At 38.5% G+C, this 16,092-nt stretch overlaps 1 long non-coding RNA gene across 3 annotated transcripts in view; it reads left to right on the forward strand.

Moving 5' to 3' along the window:
• Positions 1-14,168, forward strand: part of LOC145055215 (uncharacterized) — a 29,326-nt gene extending 15,158 nt beyond the window's left edge. The window contains exons 4-5 of one of the 3 annotated variants that reach the window (XR_013685103.1): positions 7,499-7,558; positions 8,245-8,446. This is a non-coding gene — a long non-coding RNA (uncharacterized LOC145055215). Of the gene's footprint in view, positions 1-7,498; positions 7,559-8,244; positions 8,447-13,938 lie in introns of those variants that run through there. The other 2 variants (XR_013685102.1, XR_013685104.1) reach the window with 2 other exon arrangements.
• Positions 14,169-16,092: the final 1,924 nt, after the last annotated feature.

Here is a 16,092-nt window from a genome sequence, read left to right on the forward strand (position 1 = left end):
CCAACAACTCATGGAAGCAATCCCAAACATTGTTACTCAAGTAACTGCAGGACATAATGCTAACCAAGGAAGTAGTGGAGGAAACCGGGGAAACAATGAAAGAGAATGCAACTACAAGTCCTTTATGACCTGTAAACCTAAGGAGTTCCATGGAAAGGAAGGTGCGGTCGGGTTGCTGAAATGGATTGACAGCATGGAGTCGGTCCTTCACATTAGCAAATGCCTCGAGCGCAACAAAGTTGAGTATGCATCTTGCCTACTCCAAGATAGGGCATTGACCTGGTGGAATACCCTAGTGCAAACCCGAGGCCGTACAGCAGCATATCAACTAACTTGGGAAGACCTAAAGAAGCTGCTGATAGAGGAGTATTGTCCCAAGGATGAACTTCAGGAGCTTGAATCTGAATTCTGGAACCATTCTATGGTTGGAACACAAATAGAGAAGTACACAGTCCGATTTCATGAGCTAGCAAAACTGGTACCTCACATGGTTACTCCTGAGGAGAAACGGATAGATCGTTACATCTGGGGTCTGGCACCAGAAATTAGGGGAATGGTTACCTCAGCAAATCCATCTACTATTCAGAGTGCAGTAAGTCTAGCAAATCGACTAACCAATGATGTGATAAGGATGGGTGCATCGACAAAGGAAAACTCTAGTAGCAAGAGGAAGCCAACAGATCAGGGAGAGAAGAAGTATGGAGGCAAGTCAGGGAGGAAGCTGAAAGTCTCAAGAAACTTTATGGTAAGAGCCTAGGAGCAAGAACCATTGAAAACTCAAGAACAGGAAGTCATGGAAGTGCAGGAGAGAAAGCAGTACTCAGGACCGCTTCCGAAGTGCAATAAGTGTAACTTCCATCACAAGGGAGCGTGCCCAGTGTGCTAAAACTGTAAACAAACAGGCCATTACTCGAAGTATTTTAAGCTGAATAAGGAGGGAAAAAGGGCATGTTACGAGTGCGGGAGTACTGATTGATCATCTCCGTAGGGCATGTCCCAAACTGAACAAAGGGCCTCGTAGCAATGGACAAGGCCAAGCCAGGCAAAACTTCCAAGGAAATCAAGTTGGACGGCCAAGAGGTGTAGCCTTTGTGATTGGTGCAGAAGAAGCTCGTCAGAACCCTGAAGTGATAACAGGTACGTTTCTCCTGAACAACCATTTTGCATCAGTAATATTCGATGCGGGAGCAGATAGGAGTTTTGTTTCTTTAGCATTTAGACCATTAATTGGCTTGAAATTGAGAAAGATGAGGAATGTTTATGCTATTGAACTTGCTGATGGGTATGAAATTAGGGCTAATGATATAATTCCTGGTTGTACTTTGAATTTAGCTGATAAACTCTTTAGCATTGACCTAATTCCTATAGAGCTAGGTAGTTTTGATGTGATAGTAGGAATGGATTGGTTATCCAAAAATAGAGCGGACATTGGTTGTTACGAGAAAGTCATTAGAGTACCTCTCCCTAATGGAGAAACCCTTATCATACACGGTGAGAAGCCAGGAAGAAGTTTAAACATAGTATCAAGCATGAAGATTCACAAGTACCTGAAGAAGAATTGTATTGCATTCATGGCCCACGTGCTAGAAAGAGAACCTGAAGCTAAGCAACTCAAGGAGATTCCAGTGGTTCAAAATTATCCCGAAGTGTTTCCGGAGGAATTGCCCGGTTTACCCCCTCACAGACAGGTCGAATTTCGGATAGACTGAATTCCCGGAGCGGCACCGGTAGCAAAAGCACCATATCGCCTTGCACCATCCAAGATGCAAGAACTATCCAGACAACTTCAAGAACTTCTAGACAAAGGGTTTATTCGACCAAGCTCTTCACCTTGGGGAGCCCCAGTGTTATTCGTCAAAAAGAAAGACGGGTCGTTCCAAATGTGTATTGATTACAGAGAACTGAACAAGTTGACAATCAAGAATCGATATCCCCTCCCTCGAATAGATGACTTGTTCGATCAATTGCAGGGCGTTTCCTACTTCTCAAAAATCGACCTTCGGTCAGGGTATCATCAACTAAGAATTCACGAAGGGGACATTCACAAAATAGCATTTAGAACCCGTTATGGACATTATGAGTTCTTAGTCATGCCTTTTGGACTAATAAACGCACCCGCTGTTTTCATGGATTTGATGAATAGGGTCTGTAGACCATACCTAGACAAGTTTGTAATTGTATTTATCGATGACATACTTGTTTACTCGCAAACCAAAGAAGATCACAATAGACATCTGAAGCTAGTGTTGGAGCTGTTGAAGGAGCATAAATTGTATGCCAAGTTCACTAAGTGTGAATTTTGGATTCGGGAAGTACATTTTCTTGGTCATGTGATCGGCGAAAGAGGAATTCATGTAGATCCAGCTAAGATCAAGGCAATCAAGAAATGGGAAGCCCCCAAAACCCCGACAGAAATACGACAGTTCCTAGGATTAGCTGGGTACTACAGACGTTTCATTGAAAATTTCTCTAGGATTGCTCCACCATTAACATCTTTGACCCAAAAGGACAGAAAATTTCTCTGGGAAGAGAAACACGAAGAGGTCTTCCAGAATTCAGATTCAAGCTCCTGAAGTTCATCCTTGGGACAATACTCCTCTATCAGCAACTTCTTTAGGTCTTCCCAAGTTAGTTGATATGCCGCTGTACAGCCTCGGGTTTGCACTAGGGTATTCCACCAGGTCAATGCCCTATCTTGGAGTAGGCAAGATGCATACTCAACTTTGTTGCGCTCGAGGCATTTGCTAATGTGAAGGACCGACTCCATGCTGTCAATCCATTTCAGCAACCCGACCGCACCTTCCTTTCCATGGAACTCCTTAGGTTTACAGGTCATAAAGGACTTGTAGTTGCATTCTCTTTCATTGTTTCCCCGGTTTCCTCCACTACTTCCTTGGTTAGCATTATGTCCTGCAGTTACTTGAGTAACAATGTTTGGGATTGCTTCCATGAGTTGTTGGGCTACAACTTGAGCAACATCGGGTGTTTTGTTCTGTGGGCGCCCGCGATTAGGCCTTCCTGACATGGTTCTATGACACAAGAGTAGAAATACGTATAAATACATAAAATAATGTATAATATTTAGTTCACTACTATTTTGAAAACGATAAGTGTTGTCAAATTAATGGGTTGCATTAATACTATGCATATAGATTTGAGAAAGGAAAGAAAAAAGAAAATTCTTTTTTTTTTATTAAACCATTGACTAAATAAATTCTTGGGTTTGACCTCATTGTAAAAGTTTTCAAACATAAAATAAAATTCTTCATTACCATTTGAAATAATCTTAAAACCAAATCAATACATCAATCCCAACATAAAGTTTTAAATGTTTTTCCCAAAAGACACCCAACATGTGTTTTCATTTCATGACAAAATAAAATAAAATACTGAAATCAGAACCAAATGCCAATCGCTATCCCAACAAGAAACATCAACACCACAATCAGTAATAGCCCTCCAAGCACATAATATGCGGTCATCGCATGACCTGCCTCTTGTCTAGCAGCACTAGCAGTGTCAGCAGCCTCCATCGAATGCTGAAACATGATTTCCATCCTTGTCATCACTTCATCCAATACCTCCTGATGTCCAGCTATCACAGCGAGACTGTGGCGTAGGCCGCTGCCATCGACTGCAATCTCCGGGACTCCTCCGGGGTCATACTTGGCTGCCTGACAGGTATCCCTATGACTCGCTGTGGTGGGGGTGCTCTCGGTCCTGCAACGCTGGGTCCTACCCCGCTAGGTCCTGTCGTTCAAAGTCCTGCTGTGTTGGTGGCTATCCTTCCTGGAATAGGAACACTCTTCCTCGCCGTCCTCTGAATGCGAAGTCCATAAAGTGGTGGCTGTGGCAACACGGATGCAGGTGATGCCTCGCGTCGTTGACTCGGGGCGTTGTCATTGCTGATCTCCACCAAGTTTCCTGTATCTTCCATGTCCTCCGATGGGTCTTCTTCTACCGAGGCGGGGGGATTACGTCGAGGGATAATAGTGACGTAGCCGGACTCGTCGGCTGAGGCGGTAGCGCGGGAAGATGACGATGTTGACATAGTGGACTGAGACATAGTTTCAATGAGATATGAAATAAATGACAATGCATGCCTATAATATGCAATGCTTATACACACCAAAATTAACCTTTTGAATTTTTGAAATAAAGTTTTCTCAAAAATTTTGTTGAACATATTCCCATTATAATTAGCTCAGGCTTTGTATAAATCTTTCCTTAATTAAACATAGATGATCAGGCTATGTTTAATCGAGGTCCAATGATACAACTCCCGACCTAATTATACTAGTAATATGTTTGATGTAAAAAGAATTTCTTTGTAAGTTTTAGTTATAGGTTGTGTTTTCTTAAAGAAAAACCGATGTTCTCTATAAGTTTAGCTCTGATACCATTTGTAACATCCCCCTCTGGCACGTATCACAATATTGTCCGCTTTGGGCCACTCGACAAGAGGACTTCCCAGGGGGTCACCCATCCTGGTACTACTCCTGCCCGAGCACGCTTAACTGCAGAGTTCTTATGGGATCTACTGCCCTCACGACTTTAAAACGCGTTGTGTTAGAGAAGGTATCCACACCCCTTATAAGGAATGTTTAGTTCTCCTTCCCAGCCGATGTGGGATCAGATCTAACCCACATAACTGTGACAACTTTCAATTCAGGTCATTCTCGGACTCATGCATCTTTATAAAAACCATTCATGCACAACATGCCATGGCCTAGTAGTAAAGATTAGGTCAAAATCTTGCATAAACTAGGATCCAACTAAGATCTAGGACTAATATACTTGACACTTACGATTCTAGTAAGTTGCTTAACTACAATAGGAAATGCCAATACTATAATTAGAATGAAACTTCAAACTTTGTTACAATTGAAAAAGGGTGTAAAACCCTAAAAATAAATTAAAATATTCTAATTATATTTCAATATGATGGTGAATATCAAACAATATTCCAAAAACCCTAAAGAGCCAAAAATCCAAATTTATAAATCTTAAAGCTTAAAAACTTTATAAAATTTGGCTATAAGCTTCCTAATATCAAATTTTTATTAATCAAATTATGGATTATACCAATGAAATAGAAATTTAAATTATCATACATTAATCATAATTTAATAGATAAAAACAAGATCTTTAAACAAATAGAGAATTACATAAAAAATCATTTTTATAAAAATTATGGTTTTATAAAATTGAAGAGGGAAATTATTTAATTTGAATTAGGAGAGAGAGAGAGAGGGCACTTTAATACCCTCAAAAATCCGGCACCCCCTCTCCCCCATGCTTTCATCTTCCCAAAAATTCAATCATTAAGATCATTCCCTACACTCTTCCACTTCTCTCTTCACTCCTTCTCCAAAAAACTCTCCCACTTCCAAGACCACTCCTACACATCAGAAAATATTCATTCTCTGCCATAATTTCGAAATAGAGAAGGCCTTGAAGTGTTCTTGCTTCTCTCAAGATCAAAACCAAGGTAAACAACACAATCCTCCCTGATAGTTTCATGATTTTACTTCCTTTTCTTCATGGTTCTTCTCTACTCTTCGGATTCTATGCCCTTCCATGGCTAGAAATCCTTACTTTTTCCCTTGTGGTTTGTAGATTCTCACCATAACACAATGCATGTGTTTGAGATGGTGAAAATCTGGGATCAAACCCATGCAAGGAGTGAAAAAGATGCACATGTGTTCATGTGACTTCAAAACCGAGTATTACATCTTCTTCTCCGTTTCTTTTGTGTTCTTGCATGACCAAAAGCATTTAAACCATTTCTAGTACATCTTGGATGCTCATTCACTCCATGCATGTGCTATAAATCGGACCTTAACAGAAGCATGCATGTTGTTCTTGTCAAAACGCCCTAAGAATGCACTCAAAGCAAACAGGGAAGACATGCAATCTGCCAGACTACTTTGTTCAGCTTTGAACGGCCATAACTCGGTCATTACTTATCCAAATCCTGATATTCTTTTTGTATTGGATAGTTTCACGAGTTAACTTTCAAACCCAACTGGTCTCACTGTAAAATATTAAATATCGGATTTTTGGCAATTTTTACAAAATGGTTGCGCGAACAGCTCTTTTTCTGTGATCACCATTTTTGCCTTGCGTGACCAGTGGCCTTAAACCCAACCATAAATCTGGGGAAAAATAATTTAGAAACTTAACATATCCAGTGAACGATGGCTGAAATTTCGTGGCTTAAAACCCCACAGAATGTGCTACTCAAATTCATGAATTTCAGCCACATTTACATCTCATGCACTATAATGTGCAACATTTCTTAACTTGTTTGGGTTCAATACCCCTATTTTCCCTTCTGAATAAAATTTGAACATTTTTCCTTTTGAAAGCCCTCACATGCATATGATAATCTGGAAAATTTCTAGAGCTTTTATCATTTCTTTGATTTATTAAAATTATTGCAAGAAACCAAGGACATAAATCACATAAAATACTTCCAGAGGTCTATAAATCCGGAATAGATTCATGGATGACCCCTATGGTGAATAATGACCCCTCACTAAATTTCATCAATTTTTGTTGTTGTTTGGTATGATTTCCGATTTTCTTTTTGTTTGGGTATAATAAATCACAAAACCACTTTAGAGAGTGTGAAAATTGTATCTAACAATTTTCGCAGCCCTTACCTGTGGTGGGTGACTCAGAAAAAAAATTTCAAAATTTTTTTGATCATGCCTTACTATTTTTCTTGATTTTTGGTAATTATAATGGCCTAAAAATAGGAAAAATAGTTCTGATTATCCAAAATTCATGAAAATTTACCAGAACACCATGTTGTACAGTAGGAGGTTACATACAAATTTTGATGATTTTTCTCTACTGTAAACTATTTGTCTCCTATTTTCTAAGGTTAAATACACTGAAATACACATAAATACCCAAAACCGGATTATACAATATGAAAACCACTTTTGGTATTTTTTCCAGATTAATTACACTGTAAATGATGTTAGAAAAGTTTTTGGTAATTTATTTTAACTGTTTAATATTATTTCTTCAATTAATGATTATTTAAAGGAATAAAACAAGGAAAAATAGAAATACCCACTGAAAAATATCTTTTATATTTTTCCCAGCCTAGTTATGTATAATAACAGTCAAATAAAAAAGTTTGGATAATTTTGGAAATTGGTTTATATTTATTTCAATTTTTATTGGAATAAATGCTCAAAAATCATAAAATATAATTAAACAGCTTGGAAATCCATTTTTATATTATTCTCAGCTTAGTATTGTGTAATAACAGTTAAATAAAAATTTTGAAATTTTTTATCCTTTGAATGCTATTTTTCGTGAATTTATGTTGTTATAAAGACTTAAAACTTTGAAAAAGTGTAACTAATTAATATAAAATCCAATACTAAAACATAAATTGGCATTTCACTATGTGTAGAGTTTAGTATATTAGCATTAAATTACGACATGGAAACTCACTAGTGTGTGTTTGATGTCATAGGGTCCCGGTAGTAAGATATTGGTGCATCCCGAGGCACTACTTGTACCTACACGAAACATTGTGAGTATTCACGCACTCCCCTATTTTCGGTTTTTATATGTTTTGGGGTGGAAAAGCATGTCCTAAACTATTTATGTTCGTTGTATTTAATTGACTCCTATAAACTTGACTGTTATATTTTGCACATTGTGAGTATTCACCATTCCCCTATTTTCGATTTTTAAATGTTTTGGGGTGGAAAAGCATGTCCAGAAAAACTATAATTTGCATGTTGTATTTAAATTGATTTGTATCAAACATGATTGCTATTGTATTGCTATGTTTCTTTATGTATGTCTATGCAACACGGAACATGAGAACTTATCGTACTAAGACCCTTCCCTTATCTCTAACCATTAACTCTTTGAGCCAATGGTCATTATGGATAGCGCTATTAGGAATTGACAACTCCTCACTCGCCCTATTGCTGGAGTGCATGATACCTTATTCATCTATGGAACGATAAACATAGATCTCGATAGGGCTTCAGTCATAGGTTTGGTTGAGACTCATTGTTTGCTCATATACATACAAACTCGTTGCTTGTTATAACAATAAACTTGTATTCATTAATAGCAATCAACTTTGTTTATCATTAAAGCAATGTACTTGTATTTACGAAAAGCCTTATTTCAAGCTCGATTTTATAAACTTGTGTACTCACCAACTATTTTCATAGTTGACGCTCGTTTTACATGCTTTTTCAGGAAATAATTAGTAAGTGGATGTAAAGATTCATCATCATAGAGCATGCTGCATCGTGTTGAAGCTAGTATGAAGTTATATTTTGAACAATGTTGTTTTGGAAAACTTGTACTTTGTTTCTTTTTAAGCTATGGGTTGTAAACTTTTAAATACTGCTATGGTGATGTATATTTATTTTTTGCAATGAAACCGTTATCGCTGTCATATCTTGCGTTTCCGCTTTAGCGGGGTGTGACATAAACCATTAGGTCTCACCAATGAGTTGATTCAATTAAAATCATCTGAACCCCAACATGCCAAAACAACAATGTTCTCAGCATTAAGTAATTGGGTTTCCTAAATTGCTAAGAATGATACGCTATGAGTCGATTTTAGTCTTCTAACCCAAGACACCTTATAGTCTTCACCAATCCCCCTTGTGTTGATTAATAGAAAATTCATTTGGATCCTTTAATCTCACTAGATCCACTAAGTATTTCAGCCAACACTTGATTATCGACGTCATCACTTGATCATCTTCCCGTGGAATTGGAGCACCGTGCTTTTTGGGTGGTAAAGCAATGCAATTTTAATATTGATGAGGTGGGAACACAAAGGAAGCTTCAACTTCAAGAGTTAGAAGAGTTGAGAAATGACTCTTATGAAAACTCAAGAATTTACAAGGAAAAAATGAAGCTCTTCCACGACAAGTCCATCACCCGAAAGCATTTTGAACCGGGTCATAGGGTTTTGCTTTACCATTCACAATTGAAGTTATTTCCCAGAAAATTGAGGTCAAGATGGATATGTCCATTTGTTGTGCTAAAAGTCTTTGAACACGGAGCGGTTGAAATATAAAGTGAAGAAACGGGACAAATTTTCAAAGTCAACGGGCATCGTTTGAAGCCATTCGTTTTAATGCGAATGCCCTTGAAATCATCCATTTGGATGTCCCGAGTGTTGAATCAAGCTGGAAGGATGTCTCGCCAAAGACGTTAAAGAAGGGCATTTTTGAAAAACTTAATGTTTTCATATTTTCTAATTCCGCATAAACGCTTTAGATAAATTCTTTTTTGCATTTCACCTTTCATCTTCTTCCTTGAAGCCAAGAGAGTGTTGAATTTTAAGCCCCATATGTCAAAAGAGCTTAGAAAGTTTTTGCAAGACACGCGGTCTGCGTGTACTCGAAGAGCCGTCCACGTGGTTTATAAACATGGACAGTGTGTGGGCAAAAATTCGACCGCGTCATTCTTTAATTTTGGATGGTCACAGAACGTTTTACGCGGTCTGTGTGTGGTTGGGGTTAGTCCGCATGGGTTATACAAACAGATTGTGTGTTATCAATGGAAACGACCGCACGAGGGAATGGACAAATGGACCATTTCAGGGCATCTCACGCGGACTGTGTGTACTCCGAAAAACGTCCGTGTGAGGTGTTGACTTTCATTGACCCGTGTTTTGACCAGCTTTGACCATGAATTAAACCCACTGATGCCCCAGTCGACCCTTTCTTCCCCAGTTCTTCTTTACCTTAAACTCCATTAAAACACCTCCCACTTATAACACAAATACTTGATTTCCCATCAAACCGCTTGTCGGAATTATGTGAAACCACCGCATTCTCTCCCATTTTTCGAGCTCTACAAACCTCACCCAAAAACCGCTCCGATCTGTTGCCTGAATTTCGGGCGCCACCTCCACCATTTCGCTACTTTCTGGGCATTTTCCGTCCACTTCTCGCAATTCTGACACCACCATTGTCTTCGTTTTGGTCGAGGCTACAAACCATACTTAAAATATTCCTCAAAACTCGACGGAAAATTTTGCCAGAATCTCGACCCATTGCCGGATTTCTCGGATTTTCGCAGTAAATTACTTCTCATGGGGAATTGAGCAAAGCTTCAAGCTTGGGGTGGAGTGTTGCAAGATTTTTAAATCACGAATTTTTGCGCGTAAAATTTTCGACTTTCAAAAGTCAACGGGTACATTCTTTTCTCGACTTTAATCGACCAATATGCATATTCTAGAACAACAATTTATATGCTATTGCACCAAATGAGTCTACGAATTATTTCTTGCTTTGATTGTTGAACAATTTTAGAAGTCCACAAGGAGTCGATTGGTGATTTGCATTGAAATATTATTTGTTGGTATTGTTGGTCCGTGTGGTTGTTAATTTTCTTGTAGGTTGATCATGTCCACATCTAAAAAACGCCCGGCTGCCGCCCGAGGCAAGGCCCCTGCTAGAGCTCAAAATTATAAACCCGACATTCCAAGGTTTCGAGACGCAAAGATGACTGAAAATTACAAGAAGAGTTTGCGTAGGAAGGTTGCCTCCACCAAATTTGTGTGTAAACCCATGCTCATTTCATTAGGAATTCTTGAGGAGGTCACTCAATTGTTCCGTAACATCGGATGTAAAAACCTTCTCGAACTCATAGCACACACTTACGAGCTCCCTACTAGAGAGTTCTTAGCCGATTGCGGGTTAGACAGTGAGAGAAAAAAAGTTGCATTCCAACTTATGGGGGACTGGGCGTACATTGATTTTGCAACGATAAATGACATTTTGAGCTTACCATCCTCGAACACGTTCACAGTTTTTATACCTTGCCTGTTGAGTTCAACCACGACACTTTTTGGACGGAAATCACCGGGGGGATCTTTTCATGCGCCGGTCGCGATAAATCAACCTCCATCATTCATTCGTGCCTTCGCATTGCCCATCGTATCTTGGTGTGCACTGTTTTTTCCCGCAAAGAAGCCGACCAAGTTACAAAAAATGGGCTCTTCTTCCTTTGGTGCATAACGCGCCGTTAAAACCCCCACCGATCTCAGATTTTGCCTCGTTCTTTTTCCACAAATGTGCACTCATGAGAACCAAAACAACTGGTGATATTTGCATTGGAAGATTTGTCACCCTTTTAGCTCGTGGTCTTGACATTGAGATTCCGGACGACTATACGCCCGTCGACAACAAAATTCTCTTGGCTGAGCGGGTTCTCCCAAACATGCATCACATCGTCGTAGGAACATGAGCAGTTTTACATGGTATTGTCCTTAAGGGGTCGGATATCTTATTCTTCCCGACCCCCAAGTCTCCAACTTCACCTTCCACGATCGCACTCAGTGGAGACTCGCGAGGACCATCATTCCGTCAGTCAATGAGGATGCGCTCTAGGCTCAAGATGATGACAGGATGCATGTGGATGACGAGCCTGGCGATGAGCCCATCCATGGTCCACGACAAGCCCATCCCCAAACACCTCCCGCATATTACCCGCTCCCCCTAATTTTGCCGAACGATTCGAGGCTCTTTGTGTCTCTAGCCAAATCATGTCTCAGCAAATGCACCACATGTGGGGGTGGCACCAATCACAAAACCACTTTGAGAACATACCACTTCCTCCTCCCTATCCATACCCTCCACCCACTCACCCTTATCCACCTCAACCTTACCTACCCTTACCTCCAATACCCATATCCTCCTCCTGATCCCTCAGTTTAGGTACTTTCGCCTTGCCCCAAACATTGAGGACAATGCTTATTTCTAAGCTTGGAGTGGGGTATTCCTTTTTTTTCTTTTTGCTTTCTCATGCATTGTAACTTAGGTTGCATAACATTTTAGCCTTAATTTGCATTCATTTTTTTTATAAAACTCCAAAAAGATTTTATTTTCTTTTTTTTCACTTTTTATTTTTACATGACATTTAGCTTAGGGCATTAGCATTTATGCATTTTTTTTATCTGTTTATTCTCACTAGCTGCAACTTGGGACTTCATAATTAGGATCAGATGCTGGAAGCTTAAAGGGGTAAGTGATCATGGCCAGGTAGTTCCATGAAAAATTATGCATGCAATACTAATAACTGTAGGATATACTATAACAATGGATGTCTTAACCCTGCGATCCATGCCGCCGAGAGGATCACACTTGATCATATTTGAACCGTTAGAATGAAGCACTGGTGATTGTCCCCAAGTAGAATCCATATCCGGTCTCTTTACATCACCATATTCTTTTTTGCGATTTACTTAAGATTTTAGAGAGTCTTTTAACCCATATTTAGGCATTTTCTTTATTTTTGAACAATCACAAATTTGAAAAAGAGCTTGCATATTTACGCTCCACACATTGTCATTTTCACACTTAGACCATTTAGATTATTATTGTTAATCCCTCGGTTCCACTTACATAATTTTGGGAACCAAGTTTTGAGTCAAAAAGTTTTCTTGATAAAAGCAAAAATTCAATATGTTAGTGCATTACATTCTAGTTAAAAAAAAAGACTATAATAATATTAGATAGGTGACTGGTTCAATTACTGAACAAATTTTCCTACATTTTGGTCACCCGACGTTTAATATTCATTTATTTAGGTTTGTCTTATTGTATATAGATCGAGTTGTTTCTTTTCGCAAATTGGTGATGTTAGAGAGACTGTTGAGTCAGATACTACGGGAGGTTTGGGTCAACACTAAGTGAACTGATTCCTACAACGGTTCCCGAGCGATAAAACCCAAACGTGAGATCACACAACTTTCGTAATAAGAGTGTGCACTTAAAAAAGTAGAGCTCCGTACGAGCCCGTCAACTTGCTTTCTCCCTACTACAAATGTTCTTCATTGTTTGCATCTTCCATTAGGGTTGCGACTGACCATCCCTCCTTACTCACCTATAAGAGTTGTCCTAGCTGTGGTTCATGGTCCCATTGTCATCGGATGAAAAAGTAATGAGATAATAGCAAGATCAATTCTGACCATGTTGACTATCGGTGATCAGGTCCGCGGTTTTATCCATTCTATTTATTTTTCTTTGGACTTAATCTTTGGGTGAGGATTCGAGTTAAGGAAGGCTAATGAGGCATTGGAACATCATTGGAGGCTTTGGAATAGCATAATTAGACTTCAAAGAATTGATGCAATCTCCGCGGATACGATCCCTTTGCCACTATACACTGTTTTAGTGTGTAATATTTAGGGTATTTATTTTGTTGGCCTCGACAACCACCAGGTACCATTATGTGTCAGGGTATGGGTGCTACTCGTACCAGGATACTATGATGTTCAATAAATACGATTATGTACAAATTCCTTTTTGATACTATTACGTGTTGAGGTAAAGGAGCATACCAGAGTACTATATTAGTATCCCCCTTCTTTTCTAGATAGTTGGAAAGGATGAATATGAGGGTAGAACTTTGTTCAATAATACCTTAGGGTCAGACTACTGCTAGGCATATCTAAGTCATCTATCGGAATATAGATGACTACCCCTGACTTAACTGTCTTGTGGTGTTAATTAACATTGGTTCATTCAGGTACTCCATTCCTCTCATTTATTGTCTTAATTGATCCTTGTTGGATACCAGGGAATCCCCAAAGCAATATAGTTAATTTGTCATTTATAGTGATCCATTTGATTAGATCTCGTAAGATCTGTGTATATGATTAAAATGTAAGGATCAACGGGACGAGGTAGATTGTCTTATCGATATGATATGTATATGTATATATATATATATATATATATATATATATATATATATATATATATATATATATATGTGTGTGTGTGTGTGTGTGTGTGATGATAGCAATTGATTTTGAAGGTTCAAGATATATGATTAATTATCATTAAAATATTTTGGGATTGAAAAATCTATGTATCTCACAAGGTTTCCTAACCTGACCCAGTTAATTTATATGCATCACAGGTAGCGGTGTTAAGACTGTTGAAGACTTGAATATGATGTTGAGTGATTGAAGAGAAGACTTGCAATAATATTCAGGACCGTTAGTTCTTTACGTTGTAATATATGTCGTGTATCGATTATGACATCCCTTGAGTTTTTATAAATTTTGAGACAAATATTTGTACTCAAAAGAATTGTAATATACTGAGAATTTCCAAAAATAAAGATGTTATGAATTTTAAAAGCATAAAGATTTTTTTTTCGGTTCTAGAAAATAGGGGATGTCACAGGTGAATACCACAAACTCCACTAATACTTTCAACATACAGGAACTTCACATCGTGTGTCTTGTCCTCATACATCTCAACATAATATAATGGTTGAATGGAAACATCAGCATATCCCCTCCCCCCCCCCCCCCCCCCCCCCCCCCGTTTAGATTTTGGGATGAAGCCTTCTTAACTGCCTACTACCTCATAAATCGCATGCCCAGTCGTACTATAGACAACTAAACACCCATCACACGTCTTCTAAAAATAAAACATGGTTACTCCTTTCTGGGCAATTTTGGTTGTGCTTGTTGGCCAAGTCTTAAAAAATATAATTCTCATAATCTTGAGTTCCGATCAAAATTGTGTATCTTTCTTGGTTACAGCTCAATGAATAACGAGTACAAATGTTTAGATAAAAGTATCAGACGTGTCTATATATCACGAGATGTAATTTTTGATGAATCTCTATTCCCATTTGCAAGCTCATCCTCCTACACCTTACCATCTTCTACATCCAAAGTTATGTCGTTTTCTCAATTTGAACTAAAAATTTTAATGATCATATGAGAAATTATGACTTATCTATGTTATTGTCTAACAATTCTAATGCACGTGTAGACCGTTAGCACCTATTCGAATTTTTGACACAACTAGCAATGGTGGCTTATATGCAAAACAACCAATACAGGTGATTCCTGGACCAAATCAGCAAGACTTTGAAATCAATTCTACTGATGCGACAACCATAACCACAAACAAAGTTGTACCCACTCATACCACAAGAACCACTACTAATGATGACACCACAACAGATGTTGTAGGTGATGCCACATCTGCTTTCGTTAATGACGTCTCCCCAAATGTATCCACTCCGTCTCCATCAGTCATCACAATGCATGTTTGTGCATGAATTTTTTTCCTCAAAATTTCAATGATGGAACCATCTCCTATGATCCTAATAGATGCACTTTTTTGTTGTTAATAACTTCGTATCGGCAAGCCCTCTCTAAGCTAGCATGTTATAAATCCAGGGAGGCTGAATTTGATGCACTCCAGGAAGATAACACATAGGCTCTTGTTCCTTGACCACTTGGTGTTAATTTGGTTAGTTATAAATAGGTTTTTGTAACATCTAAAAATCATGATAAATTTTTTCAAGTTAATTTAAAAGAAACCATTGCTTTCAACCCATAACTATATCAAATCAAATGTCAAATACAAATAGTCCCCAAGATCAGAACATCATAAAATCTCCCAAAATGTATCTTCGAAGGATGCGTACGATCACACCTTTGCCTTGCCACGATCATTTGAAGTACCTGAAACAATAAACTGAAACTATAAGCCAAAGCTTAGTGAGTTCCCCTAAAGTACCACATAACACAACTAAACATATATATATATATATATATATATATATATATATATATATATATATATATATATATATATATATATAATGCATGTTGGGTCCACAATCTCCCAATTGGCTTGACCTGGCCCACAACTTCCGGTTGGATTGTGTTGTATATATAATGTACTAGTTCCACAACCTCCCGATTGGATTATCTTGCCTCACAAGCTCCCGGTTGGATTTCCCTAGCCCATAACCTCCCGATTGGATTGCCTCGGGTTTGATAAATAACCGCACAATGAAGTACAGTCTCAACCTATGCTATAAATAGCGCGTTATAGCGGTGCTATAGCAGCGCTATAACGTTTTTGCGGTGTTACTGAACCGCTATTTTGAAAGAGCGTTTACGAATAGCGGTGACGCTATTAGCGGCGATATTGACCGCTATTTACCGCGAATCTCATCAGCGCTATAGCGGCGTTACAACTGCTTTTACATTTTCGTACATATTGGGCTACATTGACAAAGAAAAAAAACGATTGTGTGTTA

The sequence above is a fragment of the Lactuca serriola genome, chromosome 5 (assembly GCF_051521515.1).
Source record: "Lactuca serriola cultivar US96UC23 chromosome 5, Lser_US96UC23_V15, whole genome shotgun sequence".
Lineage (NCBI taxonomy): Eukaryota > Viridiplantae > Streptophyta > Magnoliopsida > Asterales > Asteraceae > Lactuca > Lactuca serriola.